The sequence below is a fragment of the Notolepis coatsorum genome (genome assembly GCF_963971535.1).
Source record: "Notolepis coatsorum genome assembly, chromosome: 14".
Lineage (NCBI taxonomy): Eukaryota > Metazoa > Chordata > Actinopteri > Aulopiformes > Paralepididae > Notolepis > Notolepis coatsorum.
In genome coordinates this window covers 59381119-59396023 of record NC_140178.1, presented here as the reverse complement: position 1 = coordinate 59396023, position 14905 = coordinate 59381119, and the positions used below count along the sequence as shown (strand labels likewise).

At 44.0% G+C, this 14905-nt stretch overlaps 1 long non-coding RNA gene across 1 annotated transcript; it reads left to right on the top strand.

The window, feature by feature from the left end:
- Positions 1–5419: 5419 nt before the first annotated feature.
- LOC311240237 lies at positions 5420–9814 on the top strand. The gene is made up of 2 exons (XR_014620481.1): positions 5420–5577; positions 7828–9814. It is a non-coding gene; the product is annotated as an uncharacterized lncRNA (long non-coding RNA).
- The last annotated feature ends 5091 nt before the right edge of the window (positions 9815–14905 follow it).

Genomic DNA, 14905 nt, shown 5'->3' with positions numbered 1-14905 from the left:
ACTGGTCACACAACTCTTCCACTTTGCCATATCATAGACTTACGTCCCTCTCTGCCTGACTACCCCGCCTGGTGAACCTTCTGCCTGCTCTGTTATTTATTCCCTGGATTTGTACTGTTTTGACCCATGAATTAGTTTTTTTTTTTTTTTTTATCTTTTGGTTCCCAGGCAATTGGACTTTATTTGTTCCTGTGGTTTCTTTTGATACTTTTTTTTGACAACGCTTAGTGTTGCTTTTGTTTGGACATTTATTAATTTATCCCTGTTCCATATATTTTCGTATAAATAAATATACCCGCATTTGGGTTTGACTCCATTCCTCATCTCTACTCGTTCTGTGTCTGTGTCTGGGTTCTGGCTCTTGTATACCCATTACAATTTTCTGGTATCCCTTCCCACTTTATCCAATCAGGAGAGAGACCTCCTGCAGAAATTTGAATTAAAAACAAATATGTGCTTGAAACAAGTCAAATAATCTGCCAGCTAATTTGGCTTGGCAAGATTTCTTGAAATAAGTAAAAAAATATCCACGGTTCTCTTTCCTGATTGGAAGGGATACCAGAAAATGGAGGGATACCAGAAAATGTATTTTCTGTTTACTGCAGAGCAAGAGGGACTGGGAGACCCATTTTACTGACCAAACATTCTATATCAGTGATGGCTGTTGGAATGTAGAGCTATTTAACACTTATTTTAACAAGAAAATACCACTTACAGCACATATAAGCATATTTAGTTCCAAAATACTTTATTAAATAAATTACATTAAATGGTTATGGAATATAAACAAATTCTGTGAAGTGTAACTGGTCTGAAATTACATTTACACTACAAAACTACATTTACACTCGGGGCAACTGTGGCTCAGGAGGTAGAGCAGTCATCTGGTAATCGGATGGTTCCCGGTGTCCTTGAGCAAGACACTTACCCTAATTACTCCCGATGAGCAGGTTGATTCCTTGCATAGTCGCATCCGCCGTCGATGAGTGAATGGGTGAATGTGAGGAACAAAATTGTAAAGCACTTTGGATAAATGGTAAATGGCTGCATTTATATAGCGCTTTTATCCAACACGCTTTACCCATTCACTCACACATTCACACACCGATGGCGGAGGCAACCATGCAAAGTGCCAACCTGCTCATCAGGAGCAATTAGGGGTTAAGTGTCTTGCTCAAGGACACTTCGACATGCTGCCCAGGAGGAGCGGGAATCGAACCGGGAACCTCCGGATTACCAGACGACTGCTCTACCTCCTGAGCCACTGTCGCCCCCATAATAAAAGGATGGATAAAGCACCATTTACCATTTTACACTACAGAACTACACATACTACATTACACTACAAAACTACACACTACATTTACACTAAAGAACTAAACACACTACATTTAAACTACTAAACTACACACACTACCATTTACACTACAAAACTACAGTACACACACTACATTTACACTGCTAAACTACACACACTACATTACACTACAAAACTATACACTACCATTTACACTACAAAACAAACTACACACACTACCATTTACACTACAAAACTACACACTACAATTTACACTACACAACTATTTTCCTGTCTGTTTCTCAGAAAGCTAATTAGCTAACTGAAACTGCTTGCTTTTAGATGTCTTGTTTATTTCTCACTCTCTCACTGAACAGTAGCATTTCTTGCCTGTGTGACTATGGATTTCCTGTTTTTGTTACAGTTATCACCACACCCACTGCAAATAAAGAACTGACTTACAGTTCAAACTGATTCTCACAGGGGGATGCTGAACTCTCTCTCTCTCTCTCTCTCTCTCTCTCTCTCTCTCTCTCTCTCTCTCTCTCTCTCTCTCTCTCTCTCTCTCTCTCTCTCTCTCTCTCTCTCTCTCTCTCACACACTCACACACACACACACACACACACACACACACACACACACACACACACACACACACACACACACACTGTTTGTACTTCTCAGTTTGTAGATTTCACAATCAAAAACATATTTTCAAATTATATAAATTTTTCTCTTCCAACATGATCCGACAAGTAATTTCATAATCTCATATCACACACACAAACAAACAATCAAACACAAACACAAACACACACACACACACACACACGCACACACACACACACACACACACACACACACACACACACACACACACACACACACACACACACACACACACACACACACACACACACACACACACACACACACACACACACACACACACACACACACACACACACACACACACACACACACACTGTTTGTACTTCTCAGTTTGTAGATTTCACAAACAAAAACATATTTTAAAATTATATACATTTTTCTCTTCCAACATGATCCGACAAGTAATCTCATATTTTACAAAAGTATCTTGAATCTGAATATCGTTATTTTCCCCCTGAAGAAATGGAACCAAATTTCCTTGTAATAATCACATTATTGTAATCCCCTTATTTGTAATCCCTTTATATGTAATCCGTTACTCCCAAAACGCTGCTCATGATGACCACAATGTCAAGCTTGTTATTCTCTGTCCACATACTTCCAAGTCCTGACCATATAAAGTCACATAATTAGGTTGTGCAGGGGTTCCTGTGGCGACGGGAGGCAATTAAATGGGGAGTTAACGATGCATGGAGAGCGCTAGGGGGATGCTAACATGAAAGATAGAACCCCACGCGACCAGACCCCGTCTTAAACGGTCACGTCCCAACTATCCCCTGAAGACCGTTAGCCCCCCCACCCAAGTGTAATCACAGCGCACTTAAACATTTATCTACAACGTTTTGAACACAGGCCTAAGACTATCTCTCCATCTGTACCCCTCCCTCTATCCTGTCATCTTGTCCCGTCTCACTGTCCTTCCCTTCAATGTCTTCTTCTTCTTCTTCTCTCTGCTCTCACGGGCCTTCCGTCTCAGTGTCTCGGCTATATTCACAATTAACCCTTTCACTGCCACACTACCAAACGGTTAACCCTTTCACAGCGACAACACACAGAAGGTTAACCCTTTCACTGCCACATGATAGCCGGTTAACCCGGCGACCGTCGGTTGTGTGATAGTAAAGGGTTAACATTCTGTCATGTGGCAGTGAAACTCTTCATTCAGCCAATGCATGGTTACAGTGATGCAAAGACTGCAGTTCATCCAAATAGATGGTGAATGTACAGGAGTTGATATGTACAGAGACATAACAACAACAACGTACAGAGTTCCACAGTATGACAGACACACATGGTACAATGACAACAGGACCTCACATACAATGCACAGGGACAGCACTACAAACAACAGACAGTAGACTACATGTATCACTCTCCATATGGTACATTTACTCAGTACTATGTATATTAAACAATAGACAGTAGACTACATGTATCACTCTCCATATGGTACATTTACTCAGTACTATGTATATTAAACAACAGACAGTAGACTACATGTATCACTCTCCATATGGTACATTTACTCAGTACTATGTATATTAAACAACAGACAGTAGACTACATGTATCACTCTCCATATGGTACATTTACTCAGTACTATGTATATTAAACAATAGACAGTAGACTACATGTATCACTCTCCATATGGTACATTTACTCAGTACTATGTATATTAAACAACAGACAGTAGACTACATGTATCACTCTCCATATGGTACATTTACTCAGTACTATGTATATTAAACAACAGACAGTAGACTACATGTATCACTCTCCATATGGTACATTTACTCAGTACTATGTATATTAAACAACAGACAGTAGACTACATGTATCACTCTCCATATGGTACATTTACTCAGTACTATGTATATTAAACAACAGACAGTAGACTACATGTATCACTCTCCATATGGTACATTTACTCAGTACTATGTATATTAAACAATAGACAGTAGACTACATCACTCTCCATATGGTACATGTATTTATTTTACTATACATATCACTCCCCATACATTTAGTACTTTGTACAGTGTTAGAGTGGTGTACAATGGGGGTGTTTTGCAAAATAAAGTAATTGCCCATTCGTGCATTAGACCACTCATTCATTCATTCAGCTTGGGAAGTGAGAATGTTTACAATTCAATACCTGTGTGTGTGTGTGTGTGTGTGTGTGTGTGTGTGTGTGTGTGTGTGTGTGTGTGTGTGTGTGTGTGTGTGTGTGTGTGTGTGTGTGTGTGTGTGTGTGTGTGTGTGTGTGCGTGCGTGTGCGTGCATGCATGTGTGTGTGTGTGTTTGTGTGTGCTTGCGCATGAACCTCCATCCAGAAGACTGAGACAGACAGACAGACAGACAGACAGACAGACAGACAGACAGACAGACAGACAGACAGACAGACAGACAGACAGACAGACAGACAGACAGACAGACAGACAGACAGACAGACAGACAGACAGACAGACAGACAGACAGATACACACACACACACACACACACACACACACACACACACACACACGCACACACACACGTATGCGCAATGCCAGGGCCCTGCCACTGGCACACCTGAATGGAATGGATCTACAGCTGTGTTTACCCATCGTCAAACCCATCAGCTGTGACAATGGTCTATACAAATAGCCCGTCACAGGTGTCTGCAGATTAGCTTCAACTAGGGGGATGAATAACACATCAGACTTTCAACAGCCATGATATTAGAATAAGAGACCTTAGACAAAGCCACTGCCACTCTAAGCCACTGGCACTTAAGCCACTGGCACTCCACATGTGTAAAACATATAGTTTACAATGTCGCTAATACTGATGTACAACATAGTACTGTCTGTAGCACTACTACACGTATGAAGAATGCTACATGAAGTCTATCGCCTATTGTTTGTGGTGCAGTCCCTGTACACTGTGTGCAAAGTCCTGATGTTGTTGTACTGTGTGTGTCGTACTGTGGAGCACTGTACATTGTCGATATGTCTCTGTACACTTTGTCAACCAAGACAAACTCCTGCACATTCGTTGTGCATTTGGGAGCAAACAAGTGTTTCCGATTCCGATCTTGGATTTCAGTGACAACTCAAGAGCTAGTATGGGCCAGTGCAGATATTTTGTGTCAATTTAAAAACTGACCTTTGGTTGACCTCTACGAACTTGCATTAAAGCCATCGCACATCCGCATCTCTTTATCTCTCTGTGTCTCTCATCAACAACCCCCCCTCCTCTCTCTCTCTGTGGTCTCTCTGGGTGTTTGTTGTTCGCTTCCTGTCACAGAGGAAGTGCCTCGCCCTGCCGACTGGGGCCCGCTCCCCATTCCCCCCCCCCCCCCCCCCCCCCCCGCCAGTGATTTCGGGGGGAGATAGGGGGGGGCAGGGGCAGGACAGACAGGGGATAGATAGAGGGGAGCGCGGGACAGAGAGAGGGAGAGAAGGGCACAGGACAAGCCAGAGGACAGCAGGAGAGGAGAGGAAGATCACTGACTCTGGGCTAAAAATAAGAAGGGAGAGCGTTTGAGAGAATGTAAAAGAAGAAAGCGTGGGTGATGCAGTACTTCAGCGGTGTGACGGAGAGGAAGCGGCTTTAGAGAACTGGAGGTAAGAGAGAAACCGAACGGTGAGCTAGGAAAGAGGCTGGAAATAGATTTTTGCAACAAGACAGAGTGGGAAAATGCATGTGTGTGTGCATGTATTATATTTGACTTTAGGTGTTATTACACACCAGCACAATGACAGCATTGTCATGTAATATGGCTGTGTCTCTAAGCTTTTTTTCTTTCTTTTTTTACTTTCAAATATTTTATGCGGAGCAGAATTTAAATTGTTTCTACTTTGCATCCTGTTTGTGTTCTATTGTCATTGTTATTTTCCGTCTAGAAAATGTGGCCTCCAGGGTCCTTTAGTGGCAGTGTGCTTCCAGGGTCCTTTAGTGGCAGTGTGCTTCCAGGGTCCTTTAGTGGCAGTGTGCTTCCAGGGTCCTTTAGTGGCAGTTTGCTTCCAGGGTCCTTTAGTGGCAGTGTGCTTCCAGGGTCCTTTAGTGGCAGTGTGCTTCCAGGGTCCTTTAGTGGCAGTTTGCTTCCAGGGTTCTTTAGTGGCAGTGTGCTTCCAGGGTCCTTTAGTGGCAGTGTGCTTCCAGGGTCCTTTAGTGGCAGTTTGCTTCCAGGGTTCTTTAGTGGCAGTGTGCTTCCAGGGTCCTTTAGTGGCAGTGTGCTTCCAGGGTTCTTTAGTGGCAGTGGGCTTCCAGGGTTCTTTAGTGGCAGTGGGCTTCCAGGGTTCTTTAGTGGCAGTGGGCTTCCAGGGTTCTTTAGTGGCAGTGTGCTTCCAGGGTTCTTTAGTGGCAGTGTGCTTCCAGGGTTCTTTAGTGGCAGTGGGCTTCCAGGGTTCTTTAGTGGCAGTGGGCTTCCAGGGTTCTTTAGTGGCAGTGTGCTTCCAGGGTTCTTTAGTGGCAGTGTGCTTCCAGGGTTCTTTAGTGGCAGTGGGCTTCCAGGGTTATTTAGCGGCAGTGGGCTTCCAAGGTTCTTTAGTGGCAGTGTGCTTCCAAGGTTATTTAGTGGCAGTGGGCTTCCAGGGTTATTTAGTGGCAGTGGGCTTCCAGGGTTCTTCCAGGGTTCTTTAGTGGCAGTGGGCTTCCAAGGTTATTTAGCGGCAGTGGGCTTCCAAGGTTCTTTAGTGGCAGTGGGCTTCCAAGGTTATTTAGTGGCAGTGGGCTTCCAAGGTTCTTTAGCGGCAGTGGGCTTCCAAGGTTCTTTAGCGGCAGTGGGCTTCCAAGGTTCTTTAGCGGCAGTGGGCTTCCAGGGTTATTTAGCGGCAGTGGGCTTCCAAGGTTCTTTAGCGGCAGTGGGCTTCCAGGGTTATTTAGCGGCAGTGGGCTTCCAAGGTTCTTTAGCGGCAGTGGGCTTCCAGGGTTCTTTAGCGGCAGTGGGCTTCCAAGGTTCTTTAGCGGCAGTGGGCTTCCAGGATTCTTTAGTGGCAGTGGGCTTCCATGGTTATTTCGCGGCAGTGGGCTTCCAGGGTTCTTTAGCGGCAGTGGGCATCCAAGGTTCTTTAGCGGCAGTGGGCTTCCAGGGTTTTGCAAATGATGCAATGAATCATACTATACTGAAATGTTATACTGTAAATAGAAAGTAAATTGAATACCAGGATATTAGCACTCAGGATAGATTTCATGTTGTATGTCATTTCATGGTGTCTTAACCTCTTAACCTGCGCCCCCAAAATTGGCCATTTTAGTTTTAGTTTTTGAGGGCTGCATACTTTTTTTGCAAAACAAAACAACATACTTTCTACTTATAGCACATGCATGAGCCTGGTCTCTATTGAAAGATGACATTCTGAAGTTTCTGAATGTCTCGAGAACCGCTGGACGGATTTTGTCGGATTTTGTCGCTATCGACAGGCAACAAATAAGCCTTCAATTCGATATGTATATTGTATTACAAAATATGCACACCCGAGCCACTAGGGGTCGCCAAAGTGCTGGTCGGCAAATCGTCCTAAAAACGTCCCACATGCGGGACGTTGCAGGTTAAGAGGCTGTTCTTACTATGTGTTGTATGTTGTTTCATGGTGTCTTAACTGTTCTTACTGTGTGTTGTATGTAATTTCATGGTGTCTTAACTGTTCCTACTGTGTGTTGTATGTCGTTTCATGGTGTCTTAACTGTTCTTACTATGTGTTGTTTGTCGTTTCATGGTGTCTTAACTGTTCTTACTGTGTGTTGTATTTCGTTTCATGGTGTCTTAACTGTTCTTACTGTGTGTTGTATGTCGTTCCATGGTATCTTAACTGTTCTTACTGTGTGTGTGCTCTTAAACACCCAACCCCCCCCCCCCCCCCTCCTTTCCCAAGGGGAACATAAATTACTTGGTTTGGTCTCTCCCAATCCTTGTACCAGTGTCGTGAGATTGAAATGACGCTGGGCGGGGTTTGGGGGGGCTGGGCTAAGGATTTTGCAGCTTGTGTGTGTTTGCAAGAGAAAGAAGAAGAAAGAGAAATGGAGAGGTGGTCAACACGCCCTCTTCATTCATCACCTGCTGACCTCATCATTGCGTCACACAGTCTGTGTTGCGACTGTCTTTCTTAACTCATGTGATATTTTCACTGCGTTTGTATAATTTGTCTTTGTAATTATAATTATCAATTGCAATTATTATTGTTGTTGGTGGTGGTTAGGTGTTAAAAATTCTGGTCATTGCTGAATAAAAACAATCGGCTTGTGAACAACGCAGTATCAAGGACATTCACTCAAATGCATTTGCTTGCCAAATTCACCATAAGCAGATTCCCTAGGGTTTGTCTTATTGAAGCAAAGATTCACTATGAAACAATTCACATGCCAATGTTATTCTTATGATCGTGGACAGTTCATTCTACATTTGTTTTAGCCTGCAAGACCCTGCAACAAGGTCATGGCTAGAAGGTATCTGCATCTTCAACCTAACCCTTACCTTAATCCTAACCTTAACCTCACTGTTTATAAACATAACCCTTACCTTTACCCTAACCATAGCCTCACTGTTTATAAACCTAACCCTTACCTTAACCCTTGGAAATTGGATTGTGACAGAAAGGTCGCAGGTGTGATCCACAGACAGGCAGGACAATTGGGTGAATAAATAATGCTCTCCTCTCTTTAAACTCCCACTGCTCAACAGCCCATGAGCAAGGGACCAGTGGAGCTGTTCAGTGGCAAACAGTGTCACACTGTGCCTGTACTGGGAAGCTCCTTGAAAAAGCTTTTTATCGTTAACACTTTGACTGTACAGATTGTTATTTGTCCATAACTTGTCACCAGATAACCTTTTTCCACATTATTCATTTAAAGGACACTTTAAAGTAAGGGAAAAAAGGACACTTTAAGAAAATAACTTGTTGTGATTATTGCATAGTACAGTTAGTAACAGCAAGTATAGCATAGGGACATAGAAGTAAAAACTGTATATTGTATAGTAGTGTACATAGGACCTTATTAACATGTCTATTTTATCATGTCTATTCTACTTATTTTATTACTATTTACTATTATTACTATTGTATTTTTGCACAATCGTAGCGGGCATGGCCAGCCGCATTTCATTGTATGCCCTGGTATGTATGTGATGAATAAACTCTTGAATCTTCCCCAGAGGGAGAGCTTCTCTGTACTTCCCTGAAATATGGGTTGCATGTGTGATGTCACACACCACTACCTACTATGTACTATGCTACTATATCTATACTAGTACTACCTACTATGTCTACTACTAGCCTACCTACTATGCTACTATGTCTATACTGCTATGCACTTGGAGTGTAGCACTCAAGTTCTGCACTGTTTGACGAGCAATACCACTTACCCTTAGACGCCAAAAGTGTACCTCTCCTGCTGAATGTAAATATAAATGTAAATGTAAGGCGAAAACATTGCTGCACATCCTGCACATTAAATATCAGCTTGTTTATTTCATGATTGTTGGCCTATTTCATGTTCAGGTCTTTTGCTGTAGTTAGCTTGTTTAAATATGAAATTCTAAGAATGGGGAAAGCATATAAAATGGAATCAGCTCCTTGTAAAATAGTTAGGCTTGCTTAGCTTAATATTTTTGTATTATTATTATTATTATTATTATTATTATTATTATTATTATTATTATTATTATTATTATTATTATTATTATTATTATTATTATTATTATTATTATTATTATTATTATTATTATTATTATTATTATTATTTTATTATTATTATTATTATTATTTAGCATGGTTGTCCTATAAGTGGTACAAATAACCAACAATAGTCAGAATATGGACTGAAAATCTTCTGTGTAAATAATAAATACATTTGAATCCACTACATGTTCAATGGAGCAGTTACTGCATGGGTTGATGATTTGATAATTGCGGCAAGCAATGATGATCTGTTGAATGATGTAAAGAAAACACTTGCTATGAAATTTAAAATGAAGGATCTTGGGAAACTGAAACATTTCCTAGGCATTGATTTTGACCAGGATGATGCGGGAACAGTGAAGATGAGCCAGAAAACATACATTTCTAAGGTACTAGAAAGATTTGTGTAGCAGGGTGGATTATCCCTGCTTTATGGGAGTGGTTGTACACGGCCACCGGGTAGCGGGATGCAGTAGAGTTTGATCTAACTGAACCCCCGTCTTTGGGCCCGGAACGTCGAACTGGAGGTCGGGCAGCAGGAGCGGATGGGGCCCAGGATTTACTAACCTGGGGGTGGTACTCTGGTCCTCCTCGCCCTCCAGGGCGGTCAGCAGTAGCTCCCCACACACTCTCACTTCCCCCAGTACCTCCGTTAGCCCTCCCACACCTGGTGACTGTTAGATGACTAATGATTTTCGCTCCCCAAAGCAGTACCCTTCCTTAATGACCTGTAGAGACCTTTAACCATGAAATACGGGTATGGTGGGGAAAGGGTTAAATAATAATAATATTACCGGGACAACAAGGGTTAAGACACAGGCTCAGTAACAGACACACACACCATGTTCCCATATACGTCTCCTTTATATACTACCTAGTCAAGTCTCAGATACAGGGTTATATCTTAATACACGGGTAATATACAATATGTTCACACTAGGCACCTGGTGCTCTCACTCAACAATACAGAGGGAACGTTATTCCCAAAATAGGCACCTTGTGCTCGTTCTATTAATACTACTGCCCCGCTTTTAAGGTAAATGTTAAAGGAGTTCAATGGGAAATTCAATACAAGAACACAGTTATTACACTCAAAAGAAATGAAATGTGGGCCCACGTTACCAAACAAAAGTCCTAGCTAAAGCCGGCTTAAAATGGTTGGGGTACCCCTAGACGCTGCTGCTAGCATTAGTTTAGAATTGATATTGTTTTGGCACTCGAAGCGCCGCTGTACTTAACAGAGATGGCGGGTCCACTCTCACCACCACTCGTCCGGGTGGTAAGATGGCCGTCGGGCGATCCCGCGATAACAGCCAGCGGGCCGGGGTAGACAGCAGGGGCAGTGGCGTGGGCTGGAGGAGCGTGCTGTGTTGTGGCGGCCTCTGCTGGAAGAAGAGGCGTCCTCGGCTGCGTCGAGGAGATGTCCACTGCGGGGCTGAAGGGCTGAGCTGGCGCGCGCTAAGCTGTGGGCTAACCGAAACACAGCTAAACTGTGGGTCTTGGTGGACCCTTCTGCTGTCGCCTATATATCTAACGCAATGTGGCTATGTACACCACCTGTCTTCGGCGACGCTCGCCTAGTGGTACACTCGAAGTGTCTATAGCCGTTAGCTACCAGCTAATATACCGCATAAACTTCTAGGATAACCCGAGGTATTACTAAAGTTTATTCCTTTTTCCGTTTCACTATTCCAACACTTCACTATCGCTTGTAATTCTATGATAACCCGTTTTATAGCAGAGTTTCTCTATCTCTCCCGCTTGCTCTCAACGGGGCGCATCTATATTAATCCCAGCCCAAGAGTGCTTTGCGTTTCTCTGATTGGCCACGACGCCCATGTGACCGCGGCGCGCGGCAGAGCGGAAATAGGCTGCTGCTCCGGCGAAAGAAAGACAGGCATTCTATTGCCATGCTCTGCGACAAACTCTAACCTTAACCAACTCCGAAAGAATGCCTAAACTTAACCCTAACCTTAACCAACTCCGAAAGAATGCCTAAACTTAACCCTAACCTTAACCAACTCCGAAAGAATGCCTAAACTTAACCGGCGAAAGAAAGACAGGCATTCTATTGCCATGCTCTAAGACAAACTCTAACCTTAACCCACTCCGAAAGAATGCCTAAACTTAACCGGCGAAAGAATGCCTAAACTTAACCGGCGAAAGAAAGACAGGCGCTAGTTACGTTTATATAGAGAGATGATAAATTAATTAAACGTAAAAAAAAAAAAAAAAAAATTTAAGTGATTCAAACTTGTCACCAACGCACTGCAGGCTCCACAGCAAGCTGAGGAACGAGTTGAGCTAACCGTCAATGTTAAAACAGGGGGGATTACGGCTACATAATGCCGCAGCAACTTATGCGCCGCTCCGCTCTGCCGCAGGGCGTGCTAGGCGTTGTCGCGGCCAATCAGGGAAAACGCGGAAGCACTCTTGGGCTGGGATTAAAGAATAGGCCAACGGGGCTCTCCGAGAGCACACGTCTGTCCACGTTCACTGTCGAAGAGGACTTCCTCCTGTTCCGCTCTCCAGGTAATCAGCGTCTAGCTCGCTCATCTCCTTCCTCCTCTGCTCCGCCTGCCACCACCGCCCCCTGCTGGCGACCGCAAACTGGTCCCACAATGGGACACTCAAGGCAGGAAGAAGGATGATTTAGTGTCACGTTAATAATCCATATTGAAGCCGGAGGGAAGAAAGAGAACCTCGCGTTATTTGTCCGGGGCGAGATATCAAAGAGAAACACTGGTTATCATGTCTTTGTGCACACAGGGGAAGTAAAAGGTTACGTTAGCACTTCTGAATAATAGAAGAATATTCAGGATGCTACATTTGGTATGTCAGATTGTAAACCAAGATCCACCCCATGTGAACAGAAATTAGACAACAACAGTGATGCTGACCCAGTGGATCCCAAAAGATACCGTGAGGTTGTGGGGAGTCTAACTTATTTAATGACCTGTACCAGGCCTGATTTGAGCTGGGTTGTGGGAAAGCTATCACAGCATTTATCAGAACCAGATGGACAGCACTGGGTAACTGCTAAACATGTGATGAGGTATTTGAAGGCCACAGTAGACCACAAGCTATGTTACAGGAAGAGTGAGACAGATCTCAAACTTGTGGGATATAATGATTCGGACTGGGCATCTGACTTAAGTGACAGACGAAGCACGACAGGTTATTGCTTCAGTCTAACAGATGATGGCCCACTGATTTCTTGGAGATCAAAGAAACAAGCTACAGTAGCCTTGTCAACCTGCAAGGCAGAGTACATGGCGTTGGCCGCGACCACGCAAGAGAGTTTATACCTGATACAATTAATGAATGGGATGGAAAACAATGGTCAATATGCACCAGTGAAAATATTTGGAGATAATCAAGGTGCAATTGCTTTATCAAAAGATCCAGTGTGCCGCCAAAGGTCCAAGCATATCGATATCAGATATCATTTTGTTCGTTCTGTAGTAAATTATGGTAAATTCATATTTGAGTACTGTCCTACAGAAGACATGCTGGCGGACGTTATGACTAAACCAATTACCAAGTTCAAGATGGAGATTCATGCGATTCATGTTGAGTGTGTGATCAATAGAAATGCATGTCAAAGTACCCTTTGTTCATTACGATATTGTAGTCTGAGATCAAGTGGGGGCGTTGAGTGTTGATGTTTAATGTTGAAGTACCTTGTTCTTTACGGTGTTATACAGTCTGAGATCAAGTGGGGGTGTTGAGTGTTGATCTCATCGACACTCATCTGCATATTCACGTTCATGTCGTGTGACGTCATACGTCTATTCACGTTGTATATATTGAAAGAGCGCCAAAAAATCTTTCTTGCCAGTGAGTGAACTGAAGTGAGCAGTCATGCGTATTCTTGATTACCAAAGACATTTAACTATAGCTACCAAGTATGGCTGCACTACCGTCTTTCAGCCTGTGTCAGGCCTTGATTGAAGAGATAGTGACGCGTGATCAATATTATCCTCCTGCTCCTTTAGCCCCTTTCGTGACTGTGATGTACCGCGTCACGAAAGGGGCTACCTGCTCCTCTGACATTGCGACACTGAATGATGTTTCCTGCAGTGATCTAAATTAGTGTGTTGCGATGCTCATATCAACACTGGTTGCACGCACGCTAATGACGCCATGTGCACGCGCTCCCGCGCATGTGCATAAATGTCCCTCGCATAAGGACAGTGGTGCGTTATTGAAATCATCTGGGGTTGCACGCACCACTGCACGCGCGCTCCCGCGAATGCGCATTTAATGTCCCCTCGCTTGAGCACAGACTAAAGACAGTGCCTAATTGCCTCTACGAATGGAATGTAACACATGTCTTCACAACCAGGGGTGCAGTCGTAATATGGGCGAAGGCCAAACGTTTGACCGCGTTTGCCCAGCACTGCGCCCCTGTTCACAACAAGTTAGGTGTGAATGTATCTGAGAACGTATTTAACACACCTGACGACCGGTGCTATTGATATGCAAATAGCGAGTACTTATCTGGGGTTGCAACCCTGTCCCATGAAGAACGCATGCCTGCATAAGGACAGACTAAAAACAGTGCCTAATTGCCTCTACGAATGGAATGTAACACCTGACGACCGGCGCTATTGATATGCAAAGTAGCCAGGTGGGTACTGCGAGTTGGCGCATCACGAGTGCAGCGCATTCCTGTGTGCACGCGCGTGCACATCCGTGCGTGTGCATGCACGCGCTTCTGCTCACAAAACGTTGGTTGCACGAGAGAGCCCCCCCCCCCCCCCGCCCGCGCAGTAGTGCTTAGCAAACCTCAGGTCCGCAAGCCCCGCCCTCCGGCACTGCAGGAATCCCCTGTTGCGCAACCCCCTCCTTCTCATCCAATAAAACACAGCGATTCATTACAGTTGTCGGGTCAACGTCAACGAACCCAACACTAACACGACCCTTTCAAACTTAACCCAGCGCACATTAAAACCTAGTATTAAGGTTGTCTAAAATATGCAGCTCGAATGATATCGGAAAGTCGGAACAGCAGTTCGCGAAAATGAACCATGATGTCTCCATGCAGAGTTCCTGGGACGTGTTCACAAGTTGGCCGGGTTTTGTGTGGGACACCCTGCTGCGTTATTTCTAAACCTAGCCGCATTTCTGGCAGACGCTCTCTGATTGGCACTGACTGACGCTCTCTGATTGGCCACTGACATGTTTGCCCAATCGCGTGACGAGCTGTGTCTTTTCTTTGCCCATTTTCGCGTCGAACAGCCTGCAAACTACCTGGCGTTCTATCGCCAGA